Source organism: Athene noctua, chromosome 5 (genome assembly GCF_965140245.1).
Source record: "Athene noctua chromosome 5, bAthNoc1.hap1.1, whole genome shotgun sequence".
Lineage (NCBI taxonomy): Eukaryota > Metazoa > Chordata > Aves > Strigiformes > Strigidae > Athene > Athene noctua.
In genome coordinates, this window is record NC_134041.1 from 12,687,560 (window position 1) to 12,709,661 (window position 22,102).

General features: G+C 42.5%; 1 protein-coding gene across 19 annotated transcripts in view; it reads right to left on the reverse strand.

Moving 5' to 3' along the window:
- The window catches only part of PTPRF (protein tyrosine phosphatase receptor type F), a 389,874-nt gene that overhangs the window by 145,835 nt on the left and 221,937 nt on the right, over window positions 1–22,102 (reverse strand). The gene's annotated exons all lie outside the window — the stretch shown is intronic.

The window sequence follows — 22,102 nt, forward strand, 5'->3', positions numbered from 1 at the left end:
TTTTCAAATCCACATTCATGATGAAAGCCTCCAGTCTAAGACTTCTATTCTTCCAAGACCTTTTCAGTTATAAGCACTGCAAATAATTCTTTTGCTTTTTCTCCCTGCCTGCTGTAGGGCTTCCTCCCTAGAGCACAAAATATTTTTCCTTGCTGAATTCTCTCCATGTGTCTCCTCCGTACACAAGGAAACAGCCCGACATGATGGGCTGGGTCGAGGCACACAATGACTAGTCTCCCTTTGAGCAAGAAGCTTCTGCTCTCAGCAGAAGGGTCAAACCCCAGGTAATCTATTCACTCCCTACCTAGCACAGGAAGCAGCAAAAGAATAATTCACTGCATTTCTAATTGAAAAGCTGTCAGAGAAGTACAGAACTCAGACCTGAGCCTTCAACTATGAACTTTAATTTGAAAATGGCACCAAGTTTTGACCTAGAGTGAACAGCTTCCCTTGACGAGGTAGACAATTAGAGAGGAAGGAGCAACCTCCAAGCCTTCAGGTTGCAACTAGGCCAAGCCACTCCCCAGTGGTGGCAATGACTAAGCTGAGGTGTCCCCTGCCCCAGGATGCCCAGCCCTGGGGCAGTCACAGGGCAGAGCCGTGAACCATCAGTGAACCCAGTGAGCTTTCTTTTGGGTGGCCCGAAAGGCATAGCTAGGATGACTCTGCACAGCGGTCCCGGGCAGACACGAGCCTGCCCACCGGGGCGCCTTGCAAGAGCACCGCTGGCACAGCCGCAGCGCTGCTTTGTGCTGCCTCCCCTCTGATTGCAAACATCCTTGATTTTGGCAGCATGTCTTCTAACCCTAACGGCCTTTCCAAAATGTAATTTCCAAATGTTTACATTTCCTTCTTTTCCCCACAGTAATTTTCGGTGCTTTGAACGTTTCAGGGATTCAGCTACATAAATAGATACCCTAATCTTGTAACAACATACTAGATTACATAATTGCGATTAGGATGGGTAATTACACAGTGCCCATGTGAGACAGACAGCTTCGACACTCCACATCACAACTGTGTCAAAATATTTTATTTACAGAATATCAGAAGTAGTAACTCCACAGGCTACACTGTATTTTACTGTAAAACATTAATTTTTTTTTTTTGATATGGCTATACAAAAAGAATAATTAGAAAAGTCCTGGAAGTGCTTGTGTTCTGTTTCTATTTTGTTAAGAAAAAAGACACTGCTGGGGTCCCTCCCTACTACAGAATATTTCAGCAGCAACCTAGCTTTCACAGCCCTGGTAAGCATGTTCTTGTTTATTGCAGAAATGTTACTAGACAATATTATAATGCTTTCCTGAATTAACACTCACAGATGAAGTAAAAAAAAAATTAGCTATGGTAGATATTTTTGTCAAGGTATTTAGCTCTCATTTTGATCTGCTGATGACCTTTATTTGAGTGAATCACAACTACATCCTAATGCCAGAGCTTATTCACCATCTATGAAAACAACCTGGAATTGCATGCAAATTTTATTTTTGTTTTCCCTCATGACCTCAAATCTATACTACTTAGTGTTCCATCACAGAAATGTCAAAAATCACAGAGACCCTCTGTAAGACATTGAAGAGTGCAGAAAAAGCTCTCTAGAATTTGGTGGGGGCAGGCGACTGGCACAAATTACATCAGGTGTTTTTTAAACAGCCAGCATTGTAAGGAAGCAGATAAGCTTAAATAACACTATGAACAGGAGTTACCCTGCCTGCTGACATGAGCACCGCTCTACAAAGACTTGACTCAGGAAGCCTAAGGAAGGGCTTAGGCACCGCAGTCCAGTATCATAAATGTCACGTTATACTGCCTCACAGAAGAAATGGAGTGAGTGCTTGCTGACCCCAACTGATCTGACATGGGCTTAATTGTATATTTACTTCACATACAAAATAGCCTGGATTAGTATCTTCCATACAGCTAACCTGGAACTTCGTTAAATAATCATGGAGCTGCATGAATACTGAAATGATGATCCTCTAATCACTGTCACACTCAGTGCATCACATGAATTTTTGAATCGACTGTGACAAACACACATTAGAGGTTCTCACAGTGAACTGTTACTTATGTTAAAATACATTTTTCGGAGGTTTTACAAAGTTTAATTGCACAGGATGAAACATGACACCTAGGCATTTGATTTATTACTAAGCATGGCTCTATATTAGTGAGACTGCAGAGCGTACAGTGTTGTGGAATTATTTTTACTCTGTCATGACAGATGGACCCAGGCAGTGTTTGGTTAAGACTGCGTGCAAGTGTGCAGACACATGCTGCAGGTGGGATCCTCTCTGCTGCCTCCTCCAAGCCAAGCTGTTATACTTGAAAACACATTTCAGATGACGAAGAAATCATCATCATCTACGTTTTTGAAATGGCAACACAGATTTCAATCTTCTCCATAAGAAAAAAGTCTGTCTTGACTAGAAAGTAGTGTAAGCCTGCCAGATCTGAGGGGATCTGTAAAACAATAATCCCTGAGCATTGCTTATAATCCTACACTGTGATAGGTGTACATAGCTCACGCTGCAGTGGCACACGTAACTACTTCATGGTGGTAGCAGTAAATGCAGCAAGGTTACAGGCTGCAATCTCAGATTTCCAACCTATACCTATGATTTGGTTTCCCCTCACCCCATACAGCAGGGTACACCCATTTTGTGCTCTGCTCTCTACCACCCATGAGAGCATCCCACGGTGCTTCCACTTCTGGAAGATGTACACATTAGAAAGGGTATGTTTCTCTGCACAAGCTGGGCAGCAGGGCATGGGACCTGAACAACAAAGTGAGCACCTGGTAATGGCAGCCCCCGTACTGCTGGCGGCAATTGGACAGGAGTGAGAGATTCCTCTTGTGCCTCTGGAATTCAGGTTTTCCACTTAGAAACCAGCTGACAAACTACCACGTCAGTAAGTCAGCTGCCCTTGCCTCCAGCACCTCCCGAGCCCTGCAAGTATCAGCCAACACCGCCACGATCTCTTCTAAGAAATGGCACATGGGATCATTAAAGGAATCTCTGTGACATTGGCACAGCAGGCAGCACTAGCCCAGCTTTACATGCTTTGTCCATTCCTCTTCCCCTGCCAGAAATTCTCATTTCGTTTTACCCCAACCCGCGCACAGGAGGGCTGTGTTGGTTCCCACAGTGCATCCGACCTCCGCGACCAGCTGAACGTCCAGGCTGGTATCACACCTCTGCCAGTGACAGTAGTGTGCAAGGCAAGCTGGGTTTTGTCCCACGGCAAGGCAGGACTGTGCACTGATTTCCACTTCATGCTCATAAAGCTGGCATGCTGATAGTGGGGTCGATATGCCAGAGTAGCACCCTGCCTGCCAGGGCCCTAAAGAAGAGCCTGGATGTGGCGGTGCTGCCACAGCTCTCCAGGGGGCTCCTTACAAGAGGACACCCGAGCACAGACCACCCTGCCTTCTGCTAAGCAGAGGTGATACTTGTCAGCTGTATTTCTGAATGTCAACCAGCTTCTCTGTCTTTCCTGTTTATTTCACCATTGCAAAAAATCCTCCATGACCTGCTCTGCCATGACCCTGGATGTATCTATCGGTCACAGAGCCCCTCCAGCGGGGGCAAACCTTGAGTCACCATTTCATGCAAGCTTTCAGATAATTAAGATTTCTTCAGCCCAGCCTGTATAGGATAATTTTGAAACTGTTATTCAGTGATTTATGAGAACTGTGGTTAATACTTGAGAAAAATGCTTTTAAAGCTGAATTCTCACATAACACTTTAATGTATTGTTGACAGCCAGCAATACCCTCTCTCCCCATTTGTTTTCTGAGCTGACACTAAGCCTTCCTACAAAGCTAATTAAATCACCAGGAAAGGCATCTGACAATGTCCAACAGGCTTAGAAATGGTCTTAATCAAGGCCTTTGGCACCAAGTTCACATTCTTCACATTCTTCTGAGGAGAAACTTTATATTAAATCTCCTTGAAATCAAGTGCTTTGGACTGGCCCCTTTCCAGTAGCTCAAGATATCACTGCCCAAACTTAAGGAGTGTTTTGTTCCAGCTGGAAGCAAGCTTAAAGCTAGATGAAATGGAGATGGGAGTAAATCTCTGTATTTCAACCAAACAAAATGACATCCACTCTATCCTCTACTTTTAACAGAGGCCAGAAAAGGGCATCAACTCAACAGGATCAGAATCAATCGCTCTACTGAAAAAACTACTGTTAGCTAAGATAGTTCAGCCTTGTATTCAGAAGTATTTTACCATTTTGGTGTATTCTTGTGTGACTAGAAAAAGCAGCGATCCCCCAGTAACGTGTTGCTAGGTTGCTCTGACAGAGGGGCACTGGTTTTCTGCCTAGAAGCAAAGGTGCAAGCTACACCAAAAGCCAGGAAAAATCACTGAAACGAATGTCCATGGTAATCTCTAGAGCTCAAGTAATCTCTCAAACTCTCAGGCCAATTCAGATGCTTACTGCTCTTTGTTTAAGTGTTGAGTTCTTTATGGTTTGGCTTTGTGCACGTTATATACAAACGTTGACAAATACTAGAACAGCACTGTAACATTTCAAGGCTGATTCACTGATAAAATGCTCGTTCATGGGACTGGAGGGGACTGGATGTCATGTTCCCTTTCAAAAATACAGCTGAAGTGAGTATTCTGTAAAAATTCAAAGCAGATCTCAGATACAAGGAGCAACAGAAGATAAGCAGTGCATAAGAGGACACTGAACAGGTCATGGAATCTCACACTATATATTACTGCAAGTCAGTACTGAGGTTCGATTCATAACATCTCTAAGGTCATTTATCATTATTACCAGCAGATTACATGCCTTGTTTTAGGGGAAGCTAACTACAGACTGCTGTTAAAAAGTACTCCTAATAACTGATTATACATTTTTACTGATACTTCAGCTTTAATTCTGATCAACTTTTCTTGATTTATAAACACTGTTGCCTACTTTAAAATCTGCAATCAACTGCATTATACTCTAGATAACAAATACACTCCCTAACTTCAGATAACAGGCAGAAACTCCATTAGACAACAGCTGAATGAAGGGGAGCTCTATATATATCTCTGTCTTCCCAAGTGCTCTCGTGTGACATTCCTACGGTATTTCTAAGAATGAGGCTCACTGCCAATCACTCTGAATACAAGTACGAGTCCTTGTTCCTCCCCTGAGATATGGTATGCTCTGCTCGCAGCCACACAAATGATGCTCCACAGGTGGACAAAAGAGGAGAGGGCAATTGGAAAGCCTTGGTGAACAGCTTCCAAATACTCTGCACAAATAGGTGCTGGGACAGAGCCATACATACATAAAACCAGGGATGAATTAGAAAAAGCTGCAGAAATGTTGCACAAAAACCTCTTCCATCTCAGTTTGTCATAATTTAAAATACAGAACAGAATGAAAATAAGGTAATTGGATAGACAGATGAGAAAAGGCAATGCATATCCTCAAACCTCACTCAGAGAGCTCAGAAGAAGGAAGTCAATAGTAACAATCATATATAAAACTAAAGACCTCCACATTTCTCCCTCCTGAGGTTTCCCAGCACATCCCTAGTCTATTAGTTCATCTTTCCAGCAGTCATTCTCATTTTCTGCCATGTACAAGGCCAAGTATATTACCAGAGCATAGCAAGCTATAATAATGATTGACGATTACATATGGACAAGGCAAAGTTGAGATTAAGAGCCACATTAAACAGTATCAGAATTTCAAGAGAACTTAGGAATAAGAATGGTGGAGAAGAGTAGTTACAGAAACCACCAAGGAAACCCTTGTTGAAAGGGTCTGCATCCATTAAAAAGAAACAGGGATACACACAAAGAGAATTAATCAAAAATGGATAAGAACAAGCACTGTTTATCTCCCCAAATCTCTTGGGCTATCAGGTTAGATGCAAATTTGTATAGGCATAATGTGTACCAAAAGCCTCAAACTACTGTTCCAAGCAAAACGTTGTTTAGCTTTAAAATACTGTTCCTAATTTTAGGTAACTCCTTCTCAGAGGTTGCACTTTTTTCTGTTCAGACTTCTGCATTAAGAAACACGAAATGACACAGTTCCCAGTACTTGCTGCTGCTATGGCCTACATGCTGCATGCAGCACACCTACGACTCGCTCAGCAGAATTCCCTCAGAAGGAACAGCAAACCCATCTGAACTTGACTACTTGGGTTTTTACACTATAGCTTTCTGGCTGTTGGGGATTATATTAAAAGGTGACCCCTTTGGTCAAGGGCTTTTTTTTTAAAAGAGCAGCAAGTCTTACTATACTTCAAATAATTACAGGACTTCTTATGTTAACAACTATTTGATACCAACTGAATTCCTACCAATGAAAATCTGTTTCCAAGACGTTTTTCTGACTCAGTGGGCTTCATGCAGGTAAGAACAAGTGCTGATGATAACTCTAGACATAGTTTTACTTTTTGTAGAACACGCTGGTCTAGCAAAAGATCAGAGTTCCACTCTATTGAGTCCTATGTGGATGAAGGGCTGACAGCCTCTTCTTCAAAAGATGTAAAGTCCCATAATTCTGCAATTTTCTCTTTTCTGTCCTCCCTTCCAGTTCTCCAAGAATATTATTTAATATAACAAGAGCTGTTTAAATCATAGCATTGTCAGAAAGTCAAAGAGTTAAAGGTTTCATCATACCATTTATGGACTGCCAGATGCTACAAGCTTGTTATATCCGACTTTGATTAGCTGTAAAATGAATCTACAGACAGATTACTGCTGTTTGCCCAGATAGCTTTTCCTTTCTTGGGTTCAGGATTTGTATCTGTCATTCAGTTGAAGTAGCAGCTAAGATTACTGGCACAGTACTCTCTCTTCATCCCCAGCCATTTCATTTCTTATAACTGTGGTGTAAACACATTACAATAGTGTGAGATCCCTATTGACTGACAGCCACCATTAGGGGCATTATATTGTAAGGTATTTATTCAATACATCTTCTGCAATAGCACCCCCAGGCACTCCCTTCAGAAGAGACATACAACATAGCAGGGAAGGCAGAGGGTCTGCAGAAATCTCAAACTTCTCCCTGCATCACAACATGGCCAGACTCCCTTCAAAGCCTTTCTTACCAATATTTTGCCTTGCTGTCAACTCAGCTTCACCATGATGAAGGCTGAGTGACCCATCTCCCCCAGTTCTCATTTTTCTCCTGTTTCCTTGGCTGTTGTCAGTATTACTGCTGTCCCTGTTACCCTGCCTGAGGCCCCTCTTCCTTGCCCCTCCAGGCTGCTATGCATTTCCCATCCTGTATTATGCCAACCCCCTCCAATCTTTCTCTCATCTTCACCCTGTGAAGTTACTACACTGACTGTTTGTCTCTCTATTAGTACAGTAGCTCACTTCTTGTTCTTTGACCTTCTAAGTTCAGCCAAGAAACCAGCAACTAATCATCTTCCTTATCTGCTGCTCAGCTGATACCACATGAGCTCTGCTCCAGCTCCTTCCCACAGAAACCACTCCACTATCTTCTGCTTTTCCCACCCTCACACATTTAAGAGTTCCATACTTTCCTGCAAAGTTCTGCCTAAGGCTGTCACCTGCACATTTCTGCATGCTGGCCTTGCTGAACCTCCTCGAATTGGAAACAGTGCCAGATTCATGGCTTTTTTCCCCCCAGTTTGTTCAATATATCAACCAAGGAATACAAAGAAAAGCTGTGTATCCAGTATACACAGAGAGAGATTTTAAGGTCTTGAGGGAACATGAGATCATCAGTCTGATACCTTGTTCCATCACAGACTGTAAAGCTGCAGTCTTGCTATTCATACAGAAAATGTATGCTTTAAAAGATCTCCAAGAATATCACCCAGGTGTCACTGAAGTCACCCAGAGATGGAGAATTTGTCACTTCCAGTGGTAGACTGTTCTAAAAGTTGCCCACCTTCTCCGCTACAAATCTGCACCTTGCTGCCATTTGAATCACCATGATTTAAAGTTTCCAGCTATTAAGTCCTTCTAATATGTTTTTTCACTTGATTAAGACACCCTTAAAAAGTCTTTCTTCTCCCCATGAAGTGATTTATATACCCTAATCAAATTCCTCCTCATCTTCATATTAATAAAGAAAGCAAACTGATCTTCAGTCTACCATTATATCACATTGTTCTAGACTTCAGATTATGTTTGCACTTTTCTTAAGTCCAATTCAACACTCCTCTTAAAACACAGGGAAGAGAACTGGATGCTCTTTCGCTCTTCCCAACACCAAAGTAGGGGATTTTCCCTTACTATATGTTCCCTGTCTAAGCCAAAGAACCACATTATAGTCCATTTCACCAGCTAAAAGGCCAGGCAAGTCACAAGAAACCCCCAGCTGTGGGCGCCACATCAAAAGGGGCTGCTTTTGTATAATGGAAAGCTGGATTACTCTGCCCAAAGACTGTGCAACCTTGTGCAAGGCTCTGGAAAAAGCTCTTAGTTTATTTAGCTATGTAAAAACCTTACCCTCTGCACCAGTCATGTGCTTACATTTGTCATCCACAAATATTAGAAGATTTATTTCCCATCTCTCTGATGGAGGTGTTGACTAGCACCGGAGCCAGTGCCAGTCCCTGCTAAGCCCCACTAGAAACATTCCTGTTTGATGACCGTCCAACAAGAACTACTTTTGAGTTCTGGTCATTGATCAGATTTGACACACTACTGTTCAGCGTTGCATATTTCAATCAGATGCATTAAGTCAAATGCCTTATAAAAGTAAGTACATCACTACTGCACAGTTATCTTGATTAATTAAACTTGCAGTGTCAAAAGATGGAAGCACTTTCCATAAATCCACACTAACTGGAATTGGCTTAGCAGCATCCTAGGTCTTTATAGACAAAATCCTGTCACAATTAAAAAAATTATTTTTATTTAACACAAATAGTAGGTTTATTTGATTGGGTCAATGACTCACTTTTTCAAAATATTAGCAAGAAAGTATGATATTTCTATCTAGGATTTCCCTGGTAGCTCAAGTTTTATTAAAAAGGAGCATACAATTTTTAGACCTTATGATTTAAAAATGCACAGCCTTTGTATGTGACATCTAGCATCCTTAATTTTAAGAAACCAGCACATACCAACATTAGCACACAACACATACCCACGTCATCCTGTAGCTCAATCAACAGCTACTAGAACAGTGATTGAACATGTTGCAGGCTTTTTCTGCATCACCACTTTGTACTGCAGTGGGCCTTTCCTGTCAGGGGACTTGGTGGTATTGCAGTCAGGCTATTCCAGCGTCACTATTACTGTGAGTGATAGGAAAAAGGTGAAGTCGTGGGTGAAAAAAGACAACAAAGGCCGCTTTAAGGAGACAGGAGGCAGCAATGACAGATAGACAAAAGCACCAAGATGCAAGCATGAAAGCCTTGAAGGGAAGGATAAGGAGTTTAAGCTTGCTAGGCAAAGATAGTATGAAATTCAGGGACTAGCATACAGTGACAACTGGCTCAGCACACTGGAAAAAGATGTTATCAATATTCTGTGTGTGAGCTAACACACACACATACTTCTCCCAATCCATCTGGGCTTGGCAATTTCTATCTTCTTCATTTCTGCTTTTTCCAGAAGTTTGCCATGCTGCCTTGCCAACAAAGCGTGCAGAAAGCATCACTAGGCAGTGCTTTGCACAATAATCTCTCCTGGTCTGGGGGCTATCAAGACTTCCTTGGCTCCCCAGAGGAAGTGAACTATGATAGCACTTTTGCTCTGCAGAAGTACATCACTTGAACCTTTTGAGGATATCACCAGCAAGCTACTCTGCCACCATTCCACATTCACCTGCCTGACATCTGCACCTCATCACATTAGCAGACAGGAAAATCTACTCATGGGGGAAAACCCCCAAACACTGGATCATGGACTGAAGAGCCAAGAGCCATAGAACTTAACAAAAAGTTTGCTTCTGTGTTCTTGTTGCTTAGCATGAGTTGCTCCAAAGCCAAGGCAAGTCAAGCCCAGCAGTGCCACTGAACAGCCATCACAGGCTCTTATACCAAGCAGGGTACACTTCCCAAGTCCTGTTGCTACTCCTCCTGCAATACTCCTCTTAAGAGATATTTTTCCTTTAAGCATCCAAGATCCAATTATTAATTGTTTTAATACAGATTACCCCTAGAACTGTATGCAGGGCTTTATAGTGAACAGCACACAATGGGAAAGCTGTCCTTCTTGGCAACACAATGGGGCTGCAATTGCTTAGCTTTTCACCAACAACCTTGCGCTTTTTGCTAACATCTCAGTGTGAGGGACGACCTCTGTCATCTTTGTTTTCAAGAGGGGATTAGTGTTTTGGTGCAGTTTTCAGTGTTTTGGGGGGTCCAACAGATTTGAGAGCACGGGCTAATGAAATGTAAATCTCTGAGGATATCTGAAAGAAAATTATCATTCTTTAGCTTTTAAATAGGAACTGCTGTCCTTTGAGAGCTGCTTTTCCTCATTAGGTTAAGCATGTGGAGACAAGCTGCATTCCCTTCTGCCTTCATAACGTATTTCTGACAGGTGATGATAATGCTCCTTTCTGAATCACTAAAATAAAACACGGGTTTTCAAGGTACATGGGTTCCCAAGTTCTCCAGGACACAGGTGCACATAGACCATATCATGAATTCACAGAGGGAGATGACAGGACAACACTAGAGTCTCCCAGGACTCTGACAGAAGCAGCACTGTGGTAGCACAGATCCTCATGTCCAGCTCCTACTAAAGGATAAGTGCTTTGAGGCACAAGCAGATACCAGGAGACAGGAACAGAAAGAGGAGAAATTCATCCTCCTTGCATGTGTTTGGTGCTAGTTATCGAGCTAAGTGCAGCGGTGGGTATGGGTGAACTCTCAAACATGAGCAGGCACATCCTGTCAGCAGATGGACTGATGGCCTGACCTGACACAGCAGCTGAGAACAGAGAGTGATGAGAGGAGCGTGATCCTACAGCAAGCAGCCAAGGGAGAGCAGCAGCTGCTACAGCTCTTCTTGGGAAAGGCTATGGGGCAGAAGCCTTTGTGAATACCACTCTTCCCTCACCCGGTGTGCTGTTTCTTCAAAGGGTGTGTTTTGATGAAATAGGATGTTAAAAATCAAGCTAAAAATGTTCCTGTGTAAAACTGTATGATCCATAATGCACAGATCACATAGCTACTGACCAGGGGCATAAGCTCTGCTTCAGCAAAGTGTACACATACTCACAATGTGCATCGACTCACACACTTGCCAGGCAATTTGTCTTGCACAAGACCACACTTGTTGCAGGCAGGGATCATAGCCTGACCTGGCCTGCTATCACATCCACAAGCGACTGAAAAGCCCTTGCAAACCCTCCTACTGTGTGTAACGTGGAAATGTGATTATGCAGTACATTGCTCTTTGACTTTCCAATGCCAGCTTCACAGACAAACTTCTGCTAGCATCACTGCTAATTCCACACAAGTCAATGGAGTAAGAATTGCAGTGGGAACAGCACCACCTGTTCTTGCAGAGAAATCTGTACTGATACAGAGCAACATGCATATCTGAACCCCAGTCTGGCACCCCAAAAGTATCAGTGAAGCCGATCCTTCACGTGGAACACCTCCTTTGCAAGCAAAGAAACTGGACACTGACCAACCCACAACAGTTACAGGAGTTTGTGACTCCAGGTTCAGCAGTGAGGGAGTTGGTCTGGTTGCTGGAATGAAACAAAGAGGATAAACAAAGTTTTCTTTCTTCATACCTGAGTTCTGACAGTGTCCCTTCATGAACCTCAAATAAAGTGACATTCCCACTGCATCAGGGGTAGAACACAGTCACACCCACCTCACAGCTGTGAGCCAGGCTCTAACCCAATCTTCCTAGTTCACTGGGGTGGTTCTAGCACATCATAAAGCCTTGGAGGATGTTGCTAATACAGCAGAGGTCCCAGCAGCAGCTTAGGGTTTACTGCCTCCCATGGGTAAGCCAATGGTTTATATTCTCTAGAAGAAGATGGTGAACATGATCCTAAAAATTTCTTCACCTTCCCCTTTATTTATTTTAAAAATTCTAAACATATGGCTACTCTAAAGAACTACCCTGAGCTGAGCACACTACCTCTTTGAAAGAAAAAATGTTGTAGGATGGCACAGCTATTCCACAGCTTGGGCTACTGTATCCGATAATACCAATGCCAAATTCACAAAAAGCCATTTTCTGTTGGTACTACCATGTTGCGTTATCTCATAGTTTTCTGCATGAGAAAAGCTGCTGTTTCTTAGTGGGGATGCAACATAAAAGAGCAGACTGGAGCAAAACATGCAACCCACAATCACTCAATTCATATAATTAAAAATTAAACAGCAGACAGGAAAGCAGGCGCATCTCCTCCATGCATCTGTGTGTGTATTCAGTTTTCAATAGAAACATCTGGTCCCTGACCAAGATATTTCACTCAACAAAATATCTTGGCTAAAAGTAGCTTCTAAAATATTCGGGTGCCTTGAAAAGCTGTAAAGACTTGCCAAGGAAGAGTTGAGGTGACTGATGTATGCATGGTACCCACCAGCATGGCACCCCGGTGCCCCTACATCTCTCACCATGGCCCTGTACTATTGATACATGCTAAAGAAATACTGGCTGGAGAGAGATGTTCTGGCAGTTATGTGCCTTTAATGCCTCTTTTTATTTAAAGGATGAAACCCTGTAAGGAAGCCACATAGAGTAGAAGTATGAAAGAGCAATAACACAGGAGAATCACTATTTACTTTTTTTTTTCCTTTTTAAACAAAGTCGGGCTTCAGCTGATCATTTTGTTTACAGTAGAAGTAACAGAAAAGAGTTTTACTCCTTACAGCCCATTAAACCTGTTTTTCTCCTACTCCCGTTCTCCTCCCCCTCTTCAAGTCTTTAACAAGCCACAGGAATACAAATCAGAAAAAAACCCAAAATCTCTCTGCTGATGAACTGCTGAGAAAAGGTTTCAACACGGCTGGTATTAACAGTGAAAATTTCCAGCCTATTTATATCATGGATAATTGGTGACTAGAAATATTTGCATTGCTAATTTCCCTCCATTAAGAACAAATCCAGGGTCCCAATAATATAGCTTAATAGCCGCATTTAAGTTCCTGCCCCCTTTTTTTTTTTTTTAGAGGAGTTTTTCCCCCTCTCCACACTTAAGTGAGTTCCCAAACAAATGGTTCATTCTTTCTTTGCTCCCATTACTACCAAGTTAGTTGTTTTAAAAACAAACTTGACTTTCACCAACCTAAGTACAAAACAGAAGACACAGAGGGTGGCTAGGATGAATGGTAATTAAAACTCTGTTACTCTGCGTGTTACCATTTCCTTATGAATTAAATAATAATAGTTTAAAAAAAAAACCAGCACACTTTCTCAACACAGAAAGGACCTTACAAAGCTGAATTCTTGTGTTAGGTGCTTCAATTTTAAAATTTTTGCCCTATAAATACCTGAGAAAGGTTTGAACAGAATGGTTAAACCACGCTTCCATTTCCATTAATAAGGGCCAGCACAACCCTTTAACTGAGATCCCTGAAGGCAGGAATCCTGCTACAGATTGCCACTTGCAGGTGATCGTCCTGCACCAAGAGGGCTCTAGGAGCTGATGAGGAGGCTGATATGGCAGTTTGGAGTCTTACAAAAAGGCAATCAGCCCTAGTGCCCTAGGGAGAGGGAGAGCATGGAGCAGAGTGCCTCTGACTTCAACCAGCAGCTCTGTTTCACATAAAGGGACACTGTCAGGTCCCTTTAGAATCACTTTAAAATAGATGAGGCAGATTTGAGGGCTAAAAAGAAACTTTTCTTACGGTCCACTGGACCTGCATGCAAAGCTCATTGAAACATTTGAGATGCATACCAAATTAACCGTACCGCGCAACCAGAATTAATTGTGTCCTTGACAGCATGGCAGCCGATAACATTTGTTATCCCGTGAAGTCACTCAACCCACAAACAAATCCCTTCACTGCCATTTATGCCCACTGTGCTCCCATAAAGCATCCAGAACAGGTACCTACACCTATTAATAACCCTGTCACCGCTGCCACATTACAGGGGAATGTGAGCTACCACAATGTGACATTTAGCTGATCTCTGGTCCTGCAAATTCAGCTGACCAATACCACATTTCAGGAACGAATTTTTTGGTGGGGAAAAAAAGTTATATACTGAATAAGATGGCAACCCAGCAAGTACTGGCTTGGCTGATTTACTGGGGCTGGCGACTGCATTGTATGGTATTGTAACTGTGCTGTGACAGCCAACTTTCACGCCATCCTGGTGGAAATAAAGGCTACTGCCCCCCGCTGCAGCACAGAACAGCGGAGATGTAACACTCCAGAGCGGCGGCAATTCAATTCTTCATGAAAAACAGAGGCCTTTTCAAAGAAGGCACCTGGAGGCTGCACAGTGCACCTGTATTAACAGCTAATCATTAGTACAAAAGCGGAACAGACTCTTGCAACTCAGCCAGCCAGCAGCATAATCCAGAGCTCAGAGAGATAGGTGGCAAACATCTAACAGTAATGCCAAAATCCAGAAGACTGGGAATCCTTTGAGAAAATCAAGAGGAATCCACACAGGTAACTCCAGCTGAGCTGAAGATTGTAGGATGACTGTCAGCCAAAAAATAAAATCTAGCTGAAGTCACAAAGCCTGCAAGAAAAAAACAGTATGAGAGGAAGAATGAAGATTTTTGTGTGTGTCACTGCCATTACCACAACATTCCCTGCCATGTTTATGGAAATATTGTCATCTCCTGAGGAAATCAGTTCTCTCTAAAGATCTAAGCCCTGACATCACTTTCTCTGCTACAGTCAAGAGCAGGCCCCATGAAGCATCTGCATTCTTAAGAGATGAATGTACTTTTTTGTTTAGTACTCTGATAAAACCTTAATGGTGTAAGGAACTAACATTAAAATACATTATAATTTTAATTCAAAATCCCCTGAACTCAGAAATTACCTTGCCAAAAAGTAATTTCCTATGACCTCTTAGCTCTGCACTGATATCACACTTCCAAATAGAAAAAGCAACCTCATAACTGGAAAAACCTAATTTCCAAAAGCATCACACCAGAGAACATCACCTTTGTCTGCAAACCACACCACCTAACCAGCAGAGCTAGTAGGGTTGGTGGTAGGACAGCTGCACTGCTCCTGGTGTCACAGGTGCTAAGCGGAAGGATCCGCTGAGGACAGGCACCTTTCGTGGGGAAGGGTGAAGCTATCAAAAGCAAAACAGCATGATAGCACAACGACACTGTCTGCAATACTTGAGTTGGCTCCTCTCTCTTTCTCCTTCTGTGCTGCCTCAGAAGAGCTGCTCTTTATTCCAGTGAGGCAGCACCAGTAGCACTGGGGGAAGCAGACACCATGAACACCAGTCCCTCAAATTGATTATAGATGGCTTTTTTAGCAATACATACAGCTGAGCCTTTCTAAGTGATGTAGTGCCAAACACATAGAAGACTTCGTCTTGATAAAGTCAGACATCTTGAGTACGTAATAAATATGATATTCACCCTCTGTCTAATGTAGGTTATGTGAAGCTGCTAAGACTGCAATTTTTAGGTTATCACTGTCCTTAAATTATTAAGCAATATAGCATTGGAAAGCTAGACTGAAGGCTGTGCATTGCAGTTTTGTTTCTTTTTTTTTTTTTTTTAAAAGATGTGTGCCTGAATAGAAAATGTGACTTTGGAGAAGGTAGTGTGGTGCTAATATGTATCAAGAGGATGCTTGGAGATTGACACTGTGTCAGGTGTCACTGTTGCTTACATTTATACCTTGCTTCCTCTTTAGTGCTTGTGTGGTGAAGAAAACCACTTACTAACCTACACTGTAAGAAAGCAGAAATTCTCTACCTTGGCAATATATTGCATTAACTGTTTACACATGTTTTAGGTGGTTTGAAGCCAGCTTGGTAAACATGTCAGGATATTTTAAAGTCACCTAAAAATAGGTTTGTACTTTGGCTCTAGCTTATTTAAAGCCTGAACTAGAGATCTCTGTGATATCAATATCTTTCTTACAGGAAATAAGGAAAACAATATCTAAGAATGCCTCAGCATGACCTATGTCACCTCCCCATTTTATTCAGTTGCCTCAGGAGGTAGAACATGTAGTTTGCATGCATTTCTGTCAAGAGACTTACGCAAATCCAGAAATTGCTAGTGCATGTGTGCAGGAGGGAAGTCCGTTTGGTCTATTTGCTCATCTCCTTGTCCTCTCAAAGCAAAGGGCTCTGAAAGAAGTTTCATTTAAATGTATCCCATTCATAATCTCAAGGACTCCCCTTTCTCCTAGAGGACACAATCTGCAATTGAGTAAAGCTCCTTTTCACCAAGGAATATCCGTCTACCAAAGAACTTTCCAAATGATGACAGTAAGTTCATTCAGAGCAACGCCACCTTCCAGGAGATGTGGCTGCCTTTCCCATACACATAAACATACTGAGCAGAGACTGTAAAACTCAGGTGCTTAATCCATGCTGAGCCTCTTAATTTTTTGCCTAATGAAAACATAATATCAGCTGCTTTTAAGGGAGCAAATGACTCATATCGCTATCACCTGTGTATTATTCAGCCTCCAAGACAAAGAGATCTAGAGCAACCTAGTTAAGTCTGTTCACAAAGAGACAGCATTAATCTGGAAATTACCTCATTCTCCAAATGAAAAAAAAAAAAAAAAAAAAAAAAGGTAAAGCTGAAGCAAAACAAAATGTGAGGGTGCTGAAGATTTCTTCATATACCTGTGCAGTAATGGTGTGTTCGTCTCAAAAGCCTGTTGTGTACACGATATTTTATATGCATTTTGAGACAGGGATATGCTGTAGGACAGCCTGTCACTACTGCAGAAAGAGAGTACCTTCATTTTCCTTTTATTGTTTATACCATGTTTGGAATTCCACATAATCTTTGCTAGACAGTGTATTTTAAAGCCCAATTTAACCATGAAGGGCAGAATGACAGTTTCTGTGTGGGGTTGGCCAGGCCTGACATGGGGCTTTAGCAGTAGCTGCCTTTTTAATGTCAGGAACTGCCACTTTTCTCTAGGGTCATTCTGAGCCACCTGTAACTGAGGGAGACTGCTCACACTCAGCCTTTCAGACTTTAGTTCATATGGCCCCTAGCTTCAATCATGCTTTAGGGGGTAGCTGCGAAACTCTACCATTTCTCATACTGGCTGCTGCTTATAGGCAGGAGTAAATGCACACACATCTGATGCATGGTCAGAATGAGCTAGAAATCCTCTGGGAAGGAAAGGGGAAAATTTTAGAAACTTTATAACATTTATTTCGCTAACAGCTGTCTGCAGAGATGTCCTTGCTGAAGTATACACCACCCTAAGCCCAAGACTGGCGATAAGTGGCCTTCTTGTTTTCAAGGGGCTCCTCCATCAAAACGTGAAGAGCCCCATGAGTCCTCTTCCCACTACAGACATACACTACAAAGGTAAAATAAACAGCAGTGCCTGTGTTTGTGTGCACACATGCATGTGTATACACTACTCATGCAAGCCACTCTGGACAAAGGGAAAACCGTATAGAAAGCAAAACATCAAAACAGACAAGGGGAGGAAAAAAAAAAGGGGGGGGGGGGGGGAAATCTTTCCCACCCACAGCTCCTGTAGCTCAGGCCACAGAGGAAAGGAAGTGCATATTGAGAGCTGAGTGGTGTGCAAAGCCCTCAAGGCACTGGTTTATCTGAGCTTCTTCTAAATGTTACTAAATAAGCCTATTAGTTTCTGAAATCTGGCAAGAGAGGGAACAAGGCCCAGAAGTATGAACCGAGACAGGACGTACTATTTCAAGTGCATTTACATGCAGTAGTGACTTCTCTGTTGACTGCCCAAAGGTCATCTGACAAACAGTGGAGAGTTTTTTACACCATGTCAATTTCTGATCCAATAGCACTTGCATACCAGATGGTTTAAAAATATGTATTCACTGCCACTGTTTCTGCTCTGTTCAGCAGTGCCTGCCAATGTCTCGAGTTTATGATGTCTGTAGCAAATGTTTTAGTGTTGACATCTTTTGCAATTTGAGTGAAGATAAATTGCATTAAACACTAAAACATTACTTACAGATGGAAAATAGACTGACTTCACAGACATTTGCAAGCAGGGCATCTCCACTTACGCAGTGGTAGAGGGTGCAGCAGAGAGAACTCAGTTTAATAGGGAAAAAATCAATTGGCATTAACTGAAAACAAGCCACCTTTATTTTCATTCCCTCTTCAAGGAGTGCTGCTCTACCAACACAGGGTGCTTGAGACAGCCTGCTCTCTTTGCAACTAGCAGATAAAGCTGCACAGGAGCAACATGCTGTGGTGTCAGAATATGCAGCTTTAACATATTCCACATCATAGTGATAATGCAAAACAGCCCCCTGCTTGTCCCTACAATTGTGAGCAAACATATTTAAGAAAAATACTGACAGTAATTTTCTCCTGCCCCAGTTTTAAGCCCATCTATTTAGTCTGTAGCACAAAATGGGAACTCTGTGTCCTGTTCCTTCCACTGCATTCCCCACTCCCCTTTCCCCATTCCCTTTGGTGCAGCAGTTCACGATACAAATGTAATTGCTCTAATTTTTTCCACATCCTTTTGGGAGAGAGAATATTTCTTCTTTTAAAGGGTATTAGTAACCCTCTGGCAATTCCATTTATCTCTTCAGCACAATGAATCTGAAAGTATCATCCTGTGCTCACTCTTCCTTTCACCCACTGCCACCACGGAGCCCACAGAGCACCTCTATGGAGGATGGGAGCTTCGCACACGTGCTACACGCACATGTTGTCACAGCACGGAGATGAGGCCAACACACAACAGATGACAGTTTCATAAATATTGAAGGGCAGCGACTCTATAATAATGCAGAGTTAACAACATGCATATTTTATTTATAGAACAGACAGCAAAAAATGCACTCGTTTATTTGCCAAAGCTGAAATATTTCAGATATTTCTGGTGCAGCTGATCAAGGAAGAGGTTAAAGCCAGAGTTTTCAATGTAAACCAAACAAGGCTAAGCCCCAGTGTTTTCTCCAAGGCCTCCCTCCTTCCTTGCCCTCTGCAGAGGCTATAAATAGACTGCAGAAGAATAAAGGACAGGTGGGACCAAACTAGCCAGATCCTTCTATTCTCCCTAGGGAAGGAAAAAATATAAATAAAGATCATTTGACTCAATTATTTCAGATTATGAAGAAATTAACATCCCATGAAAAAAATCTAGAACTGCTACTCCTAATTACAATATGTGGCCTTCTGATTTATCATCATACTGAATATTTGTCTTTGAATTCTCCTTTCCTTCCTATGCATCATATCTGTGCATATTCCCAAAGCAATGCACGTTTACTGAATTTGGCAATCACATTTCCTGTAGCCCACAAACCGCCCATAAGGAAGAGAGGTGTGCATAGACAAGGGACTGTAGATGGACAGCATTGCCTTTCCTATGCTCTGTTTTGTTAATTCTGAAAGAAAAAAAACCCACCACCCTACCCCTACATAAATCTGAAGTTTAAGAAAAATGCCTTTTGCCCATCACCCCAAAGCTGAAGTCTTTATTCCAGCAGTCCTGTGGAGTAAACACATTTAAAGGCAAAAGATTCAATTGAGAATGTTTCATCTACAATTCTGCATGCATCAAGGTAATCAGTCCCAACTTATCTTTCTAAACTAGTTATTACAGTATCATCAATTAGCAGAAAAGTTAAAGAAATTAGGTATGATTTGCTTATATTTGAACACAAAGTAACAAAAAAAGGGACCCAGAAACTCTTGCCTGCTCTCAAAGTGCAAGCTGCTCTTAATAGCTGGTGAAGTTAGTCCAGGCACCAATACCGGACTGGCTCAATCTCTCCGAAATCAGAATATGCCTACCTGCAGCTTCCTCAGAGTGGGAGGCATAAGAAGCAGATATCAAGGAACAATATTCAGTAGTTAAAGATCAGGCTTCAGACATTGCATCTGGGGATATACCCACAATGAGTATTAGGGAAAAATTCCTAATCAACACCGAATACAACCATGGCGAGGGTCAGAGTATCTGTAAGATTTTCACCTACTGAATTCAAGAAGTTATTTGAAACAGAGCATGAGTGGGAGTTATCCTTTTTCTTATACTTTTACACAAGCTCTCTGCAGTTTGTTCTCCCTGAGTAGTGTCAGGCCAGTCATCTCAGGCTTTTCATCGTTGCTAGAAGGTCTGTCCTTGTGGTTTGCAGGCATGCCTTCCTTGGGAGGGAAAACTGAAATGGTCCAGGTAGTCAGCACCTGTATGAGGGCTCTTCATCTGCAGCCCTGGAAATGCAAGGAGATGCCTTATACCTCATGCATATGAAGCATGCCTAAATCTTAACTTACTCTTTTCCTAAAATTTTTGGGGAAAAAAACCCAAAAAACATTCTTACACTCTCAGGCTTCTTTTCTTTAGTATTTGTCTCCTTAACCCAGTCACCTCTCAATATCTCTTTAGAGTCTGCATAGATAGAACAGGCATGAGCATTTAATTGCAAAAAGGCAGAAGATTCATTAAGCTTCCAGAGGGGAACTGGCATCAACCCTTCCTGGCAGACGTCTGTGATCTGGGAGGCTGCATGCACCACCCAGTTTGCAGAGGATCTTGTCACAGATGTAACTGAAGCTGGCTGGCCCTGGCTTGAGCAGGGGGCTGGGCTAGGCGACCTCCAAAGGTCTCTTCTAATCTTGTTTCCCTCAGTGCATGTCCTACGCAACAAGCCAGTAATGAGGACGGCAGACCTGACACCTTCCTCCCAGGAAAGGATCTGTATGGCAGCAAAAGTTCTTTTATGGGATCCAGATAAACTGAGCTGCCATCCACGGGCTGTCCTGTACTGTTAGAGCAGAGAACCCTCATCACACGGAGGCACCAAGAGCCTCCCAGCTGAGTTTGCATCAGGTTTTCTTTGTCCAATCTCTCTGTGACTAAAGAAGAGGTTAAACACTATTGAATTTATGTGAAGCATGAATACTGTGAACATAATGCTTTTATAATCCTTCAGTAACAACTTGTTTAACGGCAGAGGGGGCTATATATAAAATGAAGGCCGCAGAAGCATTTCTCCATAAATGTGTAATTTTTATAAGCACTCCAATTTATAAGAGTTCATTTTTGTTCAGCCATATCATACTCCACCGAAGATGACTTTCAAAGACAAAGCTCAATCCCATTAGCATAAACTTGGGTCTTCCACCCGTGGGGCAAGTGTGCACACAGACATCCCCCAGGTGCACTGCTCTCCAGGCATGGTGGTGAGAAGCCTGGACACAGCACACATGTTCTGCATTTCAATCTCTTGTCCACTTATTAGAAGCAGACAGGAAAAGTGATAGGCACCCATGCAAACACACAGACAGGCATTACTGCCATAGGCCTGTTCAGGGTGAGATGTGCAGAGCCATAGGCACAATTCATTTTGCTCAGAGGCCCTGTGAAGGAGTGAGCCAACATCCTAGATACACAAGACAACATGAAAAAAGAAGAGAGGATATTATTATTTTTAAGGTAATATAAATCCCCGTTCCTTCCTCCAGTTCCTTTTTACCATGGTTGTCATATTCTTCCCACAGACCACTGACATAAAGAATGCAACAGACTCTCAGAATAAAAGCCCTGAAGGGATGTGGAAAGCAGAAAGCACACCTGGTCCCATCTACCCAATGACACAAAAATGCAGGGAGGCCTGGAAAAGGTGGGATTCCTGTTTCCCACATGTGACACTCCCACTTTCACCCTCTCCCCAGAACATCTCATACCTACTCACCCCAGGGCTCTAAACTTACAAACTGCCTCTTCAAGACATCAGGGAGAAATCTGTAGAAACCCAAATCCCTGGAAACAGAAGTGGGTACCAGTCTGACCAGCAAATGACACCGTGTACTAGTATCCAGTGCTCAGCTGGGGATAGCAAGTGCCCTTAATTCAAATAACTTTTCTGTCTGGTTGTGGGAGGCTTCTCTGCTTTTGTTTCCAGTCCAGGAACAATTTCCTGTAGGTTTGGCACTCACTGCTCCCAGCCTTGTTTTAAGGAAAAGCAGGTGCTGGTCTTGCCAAAAGCGCCTGCAAATGGGAGTGATGTGACTGTGCATCACAACCCAC